The sequence below is a fragment of the Chlorocebus sabaeus genome, chromosome 14, assembly GCF_047675955.1.
Source record: "Chlorocebus sabaeus isolate Y175 chromosome 14, mChlSab1.0.hap1, whole genome shotgun sequence".
Lineage (NCBI taxonomy): Eukaryota > Metazoa > Chordata > Mammalia > Primates > Cercopithecidae > Chlorocebus > Chlorocebus sabaeus.
This window is the reverse complement of record NC_132917.1, coordinates 9,566,555-9,573,092: the sequence shown is the minus strand read 5'-3', so window position 1 is coordinate 9,573,092 and position 6,538 is coordinate 9,566,555.

The window sequence follows — 6,538 nt, the reverse complement described above, 5'->3', positions numbered from 1 at the left end:
GGATTTCAATGAGAGTAGAGGGTACTGGACTGTGTTGGCATCCAGGTTCCAGGACCTGGTGCCATGGAGTCAGTGCAGCATGCTGTGAGGTCTGCTGTTCAGTGGCAGAAGCAACAGGGATCTCCCTGGGAGAGGTCTGCATGGTGATTTGGGCCATGGTTCTAGCTGCACACCCTCCCAGAGCCTGCTCATTCGATAAGCCTGCTTCACCAACATGCCTCACCATCAGTCAGAAGTAATAGTCTTATATTTCAATCCACTAGAGTTGGTTTCTTTCATCTGCAAATAAGGACTCTGATATAGTAATTAATACAGACCAAGCTAGGCCCCTGGTCTTCAGGAAAGGGAAAGAAAATATGCATTTTCTGAGCATCTACTAGGTGCTTACTAGTGTTCTAAAAACTTCAGCTAGTGTACCTAGATGTGCTTTTTTCCTGGATGCTTTGAGGATCTTGGAATGATAATCTCATCTGCACTGCCCAGACCTCTGACAGTGTAGCGGCTGTCAGAGCCCTGCTTCATCAACATCACCTCCAGGCCGAGGTTTCAGCATCAGCCTCCAGATCCCAGCCCTGGCAGGGACGGCTTATATGGCAGCTACAACTGTCCAGCAAAGACCCAAAACTTCCTGCTTTGGCCTGGTGAGCTAAATCCTCATTTCACTGACTTCTTGCATTTTTTATTTTAATCTCTCTCATTTGGTCTCATGTTCTAAATCTGTTGGCTCAAGAAGCAACAAGTTGCTACCTTTTGTCCTCTATTCTAGGAAGTTTGTGTGACGGTTGTAGCAGCTGGATTCCGTCTGAACACATTCCAGCAATTTGCCTGCTGCAGGGTCCTTCAGAGTGAGGCTGGCCGCATCAGTCTGGTCAGCTGCAGCTCTGAGTTTCAGAACCACAATCAGTGAGTGTGGCTGGGACCGTTTGCATCAATTACAGCAATTGCTGTCCCCAGGCAGAGAGCATCTCATATTAATAGCTGAGTGGGTTGATGAAACTCCGTTTTTTTCCAGGGGTGGCTTTTGATGTAACAAGCTTGTATGTCCTTTGTCTAGACGAATGACGGCCCCAAATATCTTACCTGGGTTTTCCCTGGTTTAAGGAAATCCAGAAGAGAAATCATCCAAATAAATCAGGGTGATTGATCACATTCAAAAGGGTTCTTTTCTCTCTCTGCAAAGGGTTTCTTCACTGGGTTCTCTCAGCTGCCTTCTGGTGCAGTTGAGAATTTGTTTACAGAACTGGACATGACTAAGGGGAAGGAGGGCGGTCAGGGGCTGCCTGGATCTTCCAGCCCCTCCCAGCTAGAGTCACGGGTGCCTCCAGCTGTGTCCTGGAGCCTGGCCAGAGCCTGAAGCTGTCCTGACCAGCAGCCTCAGCTCTGTCCTTTGGGTACTATGCACTAGCCTATGACTCCTGCTTCCATCCTTTGTGAATTCGTCCATTTGGCCATTGCTTTCTTGGCACCCAGCGTATCTGCCAAGCACTCTGCTAGGCACTGGGGCTACACAGGCAAATCACATGAATGTAGCACGCCCTCTCTGAGACACCTTCAGCTATTGAACAAGTGGACCAGGGGAAGCAACATCAAATAACTACCTGCTTGGGGAGTCCAGGATGGGGGAGCTCACCTAGCTGAGAGGGGCTCAGAGCCCTAGAACACCCCAGGGAGAAAGTGCCATTTCCTCGAAGACCTGAGAGATGAGCGGGTAGCCAGGGGAAGATGGCAGCAGAGCAAAGCCCAGAAGAGGCTGAAGCAGAGAGAAGGAATGGAGCCAGAAGAGAAGACAGAGAGGAGTCGGGGAGCTCCTCACCAGCCTTCCTCCCTGGGGCTTCCTAACAACCCTGCGGGCTAGGACCCTCACTTCCATCATTCCCATTTTACAAATGGGGAAACTGAGACACAGAGCGGCCAGCTGACCTGCCCAACGTCACATATCTCGTGAGCAGTGCAGCCATGATTTGAACCCAGGTCATCTGGCTCCTGAGTCCAACCACCACGCTGCGCTGCAGCTCAATAACGGTGAAGGGTTTTAAGTCACAAAGCAAAATGAAGGTCACACTTGCGTTTTTTACAGAGCTGCTCCTGCTGAAGGGGTTGAGGGTAGCACAGCGAGTCTCCCAGCATGTCCTGGGCTTTTAAAGTGCCCATGTGCTTGGTGCTGAGCTGGTTAGGGCAGGAGGAGGAGAGGTAGAAGAGTCCTCTGCACCACGGCTGCCTAGCTCTCCTGGCCGGTCACATTCCAACTTCGTATCCAGATCCACCTTTTCGGGAGTCAGCCCCGTCCAAACGAAACTCCAGCACGAGGAGAAACACCTGTGCCTTCCTCCCTTCCCAGGGGCCCCTCCGGGGGCAGCAGGAAGGATGGAAACACAGACTGGCATGACCTCAGTGGCTGTCCCCACAGGGGTCCCTTTCACTCCATAGCTTTCTGGTGCCTGAGCCCACACTCATGTCTCCCTTCTCTCAACTCCCATAGCACTTATTGTGAGAAGCACACAATCAACTCCTGTGTGCATTGTTCTCTAGCTGTTTTGTGGTCATTCATCTCTTCAACTATCTCGAATTGTCTGGAGATGAGTCATAATTAGGGAGATGATTATGTACCAAAACTTAAAAAAATCCCAACTCTCATATATGTCCAGAGAGAGACAGAGAGAGAAGATATATGTCTACATATAATATGAAGCATAAAAATACGAAACATAATGACCATTTTTTTGGTGATAATTAAGGCTAATTGCCACGTACCTAGGGCCTGCCTGGGACATATGGGCCATGTACCTCGCCACTATTTGGCCCTGGCCTCTCCAGCTTTTTTATGAGCTCTTTATGGGTTTGTCGTCTCTGCCTTGTCCACTGATTGCCTTGCATAGACCATAGAAATGGGCTCCCCAAAGCCCTAGCTGTCACTCCACTCAAAGTCATCTGCGGAAATGTGGAGGAGATTTCAGAGGAAGTGTCGGGAATAATTCTGCTCCCACCTTCTAAGTAGCCACTTCTGGACTGCTGTGGACCCGGAAACCTGGTAACTAAACAACTTGCAACGGAAGAGAAAGGGGATTTTCCCTGCCTTTGCTGACCTCCAGGTTAGGCACCCACCTCTGTGCTCTCAGTTAAGCTCCTTCTAAGCACAGACTGTGTCTTAATCATGCTGGAAACCCCAGCCCTTAGGACAGCATCTGGCAGGTGGAAGACCTTCAAACATTTTGTGGAATGAATTAGCAGGAAATTGAGTCTGAGCGAGAGCTTGGAGAATGCTCCTCTAAGTCTTGTGCGGGTGAGCATCAGTCTGTGATCTTGCGACAGTTTTCTGATGGCTCAGGGACCTTCTGTGCTGGCTTGAAGGTTCTGGGTATACTCTTCTGAGCAGAGGCAATCCTGTATCTATGGAACATCTGCTGAAGACACAGCTCTGCCTTGTGTGCTTTCCTCCTGTGGCTTTACTATTCTAGTGACTCTGCATATGGTTGGGCACATAGTAAGCACACAAGGCCAATGGTCAGCGTTATTGGAAATGCATCCTGAATGGTCTGGATCCAGTCTCCAAACAAGCCTTCACTGAATGCTTTCTGTGGCCCAGTAAAGTCACCAGGGACATGCAGGTCAGATGTAACTTCTCCCACTGGGAGGTAGCAGTCTGATGGTGGTAGTGGGAGAGGACGGGAACCATGTAGACAATTAAAGGCAACAGACAAGGGACAAGGAGGCACCTCTTTCGCTGCTGGATGTGTTGAGCATAGAAACAGAGCCTTCCACATGAAAATAAAATCAGCCTCTGACTCACGGGTAGATACATATTCAGCCGCCCACCAGCCTCAAATAACTAAACATTGTTCGCAGGCCAGCAAACACTGGAGCTTCTGTCTTCCATTGCAGGTAGCACAGATTCTTGCTTGTTGTAATAGAAGATTGAAATCAGACAGACCTGTTTTTAAGTCTTAACTCTAAAGTTTACCAATTGGGATAGGTAATTTTACCTCTCTGAGCATCAGTTTAGTCAGCCAGTGGGAACTACAATAGCTAAGTTTACCCAGCTGTTGAGCAGTCACCGAATACAAGATTTAAAAAAACAAACAAACAAAAAAATCCCTTACCCTCAAGAGGCTCATGGTCCGGTAAGGGAGAGAAGAGAGACTGGTATGTTGCAGGCACACATTAAAAGCTATTAAAAGATATCCATATCTGACCAGGCGTAGTGGCTAACACCTGTAATCCCAGCACTTTGGGAAGCCAAGGTGGGCAGATCACCTGAGGTCACGGGTTCAAGACCAGCCTGACCAACATGGTGAAACCCCATCTCTACCAAAAATACAAAAATTAGCCAGGCGTGGTGGCATGTGCCTGTAGTCCCAGCAACTTAGGAGGCTGAGGCAGGAGAATTGCTTGAACCCGGGAAGCAAAGGTTGCAGCGAGCCGAGATCATGCCACTGTACTTCAGCCTGGGCAACAGAGTGAGGCTCCAAAGAAAAGAAACAGATATCCATATCATTTGTTGGGTAAAAAAAAGGTTACTAAATGCATTCAATAGAATACACACATGTATTTATATGTATGTGTATGTGTGTAGAGAGAGAGATTTATTAAAAGGAATTTGTTCACACAGTTATGGATGCTGGCAAGTTCAAAACCTGCAGGCCAGCAGGATGTAGATCCAGGAGAGCTCATGTTCCCTTTCTAGTTCTAAAAGCATCTGCGGGGGACACAGGAAGGGCCGGCGCTTCAGATGGAGTCTGAAGGCAGTCTGCTGGAGAGTTCCCTCTTGCTCAAGTAAGGATGCTCTTCGTGTTCTTTTCAGGTCTTCTGACTTGACGAGGCCCACCCATATTAGGGAGTGCAAACTGCTTATTCAAAGTCTACTGATCTAGGCCAGGTGTAGTGGCTCACGCCTATAATCCCAGCACTTTGGGAGGCTGAGGCAGGTGGATCACTTGAGGTCAGGAGTTCAAGACCAGCCTGGCCAACATGATGAAACCCCGTCTCTACTAAAAATACAAAAATTAGCCAGGCATGGTGGTGCACATCTATAATTCCAGCCACTCAGGAGGCTGAGGCAGGAGAATCGCTTGAACCAGGGAGGTGAGGGCTGCAGTGAGCCAAGATCACACCACTGCGCTCCAGCCTGGGTGACAGAAGAGTGAGACTGTCTCAAAATACAAAACCAAAAAAACCACCACCAACAACAAAGTCCACTGATTTAAACGCTAATCTCATCCAAAAACACCCTCACAGAAACACCCAGAATAGTGTTTGACTAAGTATCTGGGTATCGTGATCCACCAAGTTGACACATACAACTAACCATCACCCTGAACAAAGTGAATAAAGTTTCAAACTAAGGAATATGTAGAAAGACTTCCTTGACCAGGCTCCCTTGATTTCCCCACCTATCTGTGACTCTGCGAAACCTCATTTAGCACCCACAGGCCAGGTGGGGGCAACTCTTTATCTGCCCACTGCACAGAAGCACCAATAGTAATTATATGAAGATTTTGGGTGAAAAGTCCCACTCAAATGTTTGCTTGTCACTAAACTAGCTGCCATATGGCAGGAAAGGAAGAAGTTTCTGGCGATCCACTGGTCTGAGTAAATAAATCACTGAAACAATTTATGAGAGTGAGCTCAACCAGGTCTCATTCATTCTGAAATGTACATGGAATGCAGCCATTCTGTAGACCATTAACTGCACTAATTACAACAATGATTCAAGAGATAAGCTTTCACTAAACATTTAATAAAGTTCTAAGGTTCCTTGCAGCTGGATAGCATCCCCCCAGCGCTGTACCCCATCCCCAAGCAGAGGGAAAGAGGGAAAAAAGAAAATGCTACTTACTGAACACTTGCTATATGCTCAGCATTTTCCTATGTGACAGTTCATTTAATCTCCAAACAACTCTTTGATGTTGCGATGATGATGATGATGATTTTTGAGACAGGGTCTCACTCTGTTGCCTAGGCTGGAGTGCAGAGGTGTAATCATGGCTCACACCAGCCTCAACCTTCTGGCCTCAGGTGATCCTCCCATTTCAGCCTCCCAGGTAGCTGGGACTGCAGGTGTGCGCCATCACGCCCAGATAACTTTTATATTTTTTTGTAGATATAGGTTTTTGCCATGTTGCCTACACTGGTCTGGAACTCTTGGGCTCAAGCAATCTACCATCTCAACCTCCCAAAGTATTGGGATTACAGACATGAGCCACTGTGCCCAGCTGGGATTATTTTTCCAGATTACAGATAGAGGGAACTGAGTTTCACAGAAGATCAAGGTATCCAAGCTCAAATCACATATAAATAGCAGGGCTGGATTTTAGGGTCTTCTGGCTCCATGTTAATGTGCTCCTTTTTGTTCCAGGAGTTTCTTCATACCAGGTAACTTAGAAAAAATAATAAGAACTTCATAAATAAGGTAATAATTTCTCAGTACTCCCTTTACTAGCTGTCTGTTCCCTGCACCTCTTCCCAGTATGTTGGATGTGATGCTTAACAGGTTTCATATTTACTAGGGAGAAACTCTTAGAAGACAGAGGCTGGTCTGATC